The sequence below is a fragment of the Sesamum indicum genome, linkage group LG6, assembly GCF_000512975.1.
Source record: "Sesamum indicum cultivar Zhongzhi No. 13 linkage group LG6, S_indicum_v1.0, whole genome shotgun sequence".
In the NCBI taxonomy this organism is placed as follows: domain Eukaryota; kingdom Viridiplantae; phylum Streptophyta; class Magnoliopsida; order Lamiales; family Pedaliaceae; genus Sesamum; species Sesamum indicum.
Window position 1 is genome coordinate 5435334 of NC_026150.1, and position 2598 is coordinate 5437931.

Below are 2598 nucleotides of genomic sequence, written 5' to 3' on the forward strand. Positions count from 1 at the left end.
TAATTCACTTATAATTTTTTATTATTTATAAATTTATGTCAAAATTTAGTAATTCCTATGAATTAATCTAAAAATTATAATAATAATAATAATAACAACAACAATAATAATGATGATGATGATGATGGTGGTGGTTGAACAATTCTAATTATTATTTTATTATATATATAATGCAATTAAAAAATTTAATCAATAAGTACGATATCTTAAAATCCGGACACCTGATTCATAAGAAATTTAAATATATACAAGACTGTGCCCATTAGATCATATCCGACGGTATGATTTAAAATCACATAGCCTGATTCAACGATACACCGTCTTGAATAATTACTCTTATGTTTCAAGTACGATATCTCAACATCCGTATATCCAATAAATCTAAAACTTTACCAAATGTATTTTATTGTAAGTTTTATCATATCTAACGGTCAGATCTGAATTTTGATGGCCAGATTAATCCATGTTTTTCAACAATGTAAGATGATAGTTAGATCAATGTTATACTAACATTTATAAATATATAAATTTTGCAAATTGTTAACATATATTAATTTCAACTATATCTATGTAAAAATATGATGATTCGATTTTATTATTTAAAATAATAATAATAATAATAATAATGACGATGATGATGGTTGAACAATTCTAATTATTATTTTATTATATATATAATGAGATTAAAAAAATTTAATCAATAATTATGAAATTTTAAAATTCGGGGCACCCGATTCAAATGAAATTTAAATATATACAAGAGTCAAGACTGCGTCAATTAGATGGTATGAACATAATTAACTATATATATGCAAAATTTTATGATTCGATCTCATATTGTGGTTTCTATTTGGTTTCGTGAATTTAGTAAGCTTGTTTGTCTTTTTAAATGATTAGTTGATTAAAAATAAATTATTGTATAAATGTGCTCAAACTCATAATTCAAAACAAGGTAAATCGAGCTCGAGCTCGAGCTCGAGCTGTCGAGCTTGGCGAGCTCGAGTTTGAGCTCGAGCTCGAGTTTGAGCTCGAGCTCGACAGCTCGAACTCGAGCTCGAGCTCGAGAAACCGAGCTCGAGTTCGAGCTCGAGCTCGAGAATGCATTGCCGAGGTCGAGTTCGAGCTTGACCTCGGCCAGCTCGTCAAGCTCGAGCTCGAGCTCGAGCTCGAAGATCCTGAGTCGAGCTCGAGCTCGAGCTCGACAAAAATGGTCGAGCTCGACTCGAGCTCGACTCGTTGACAGGCCTAGTAGTCATTATAAGCCTTTTCAAATGTAGTCGGATTATGTATTGAGGATGATAAATTTCAAGATAAAATCCATCCCCTATCACATATGATGGATATATCCCCTATGCATTTTGAGATGGTTTAGACTCTCTAAATCTATGATCATAGCGATTGGTCGAATAAGAAATTGTTTCCCAGATCCATCAATAATAAATGCATCTCAACTATTCAGCACAGTTGTCTGGTCCAGGATGGGAACCGACGCCTAATTCTATGCCCCCTCTTCCATGAAACTTACTCCTATTCCAAAAAGTTAAAGCTAGTGTCTCCTTCCAGTAAATGAATCATTCACTTTCTAAAGAAGAGCCACGGGAACAGCTATGCCATTTATCAAGCAACACCACAGATCCAACAATTTATATGCCTAGTATCCTGGCTTCTGCACTACCAAAACCACATTACTAGGAAACTGTTACCACTCAAATGTGTATGAAACTGCCCATAAGTACATGAAGGCAGAAAACTAACAGAAACTTGGGCAGGTGAATGATTAGTCCTTTACCTAATAAACAGTAAGCCACATGTAAGCACAAGCATGAGTCAAGCATCAGCTACAACATATATAACGATTAATTGTTCCTGAGCAAAAGGACTATTATCCCTTTTCCATGCGAGTATCCAAAAATCAAGGTGATGCAATAGAAACTACCATGTGATTCAAGGGTGAAAATTATAGAGACTGCTACAAAATGGCTAAACACACCAAAGTCAGGGTTCAAAACTACAATATTTTGTATTGGTAGCTGACAACCCATTCAAGAATTGGTTAGCAGATCATAACCACCCAAGGAACTTATCAGATTTTATCAATCCTCCAATCATTTTCTATCACTATATCCCCTCTAGTAAAATAAATCAATCAAAGACCACTCTTGCTAACGAGATATATTGAAAGAAAAAAAGAAGAGGGACAGTGCACTCTCTCCTGTCCTGTTATTGCTCTTCATTTCAATAAATACTCTTTCATATCAGGTAAACAAAAATGAGAATACACATCTATGCAAGCGCACAAAAATATTACAAAGGACATAAATAGACCGCAAAAACAAATAATACCCGTAATGAGCATAAAATATTGTGAAACTATGATGACATCCTGCACGAGAAAAAGGGTTGTGAAGATAGAAATGAGGACTTGGGAATTAAAGGAGAATGACAAATGTAACAAATGCAGATGAAATTCGTTGGCGCAAGAGATAAAAGCAACACCTCACTTCTTCTATGTTCAAAATGGAAGTAAAACATGTTCTACCATGATAAACCCACACATACACACCCCACACACACCCACACACCACACCCCCCCCCCAC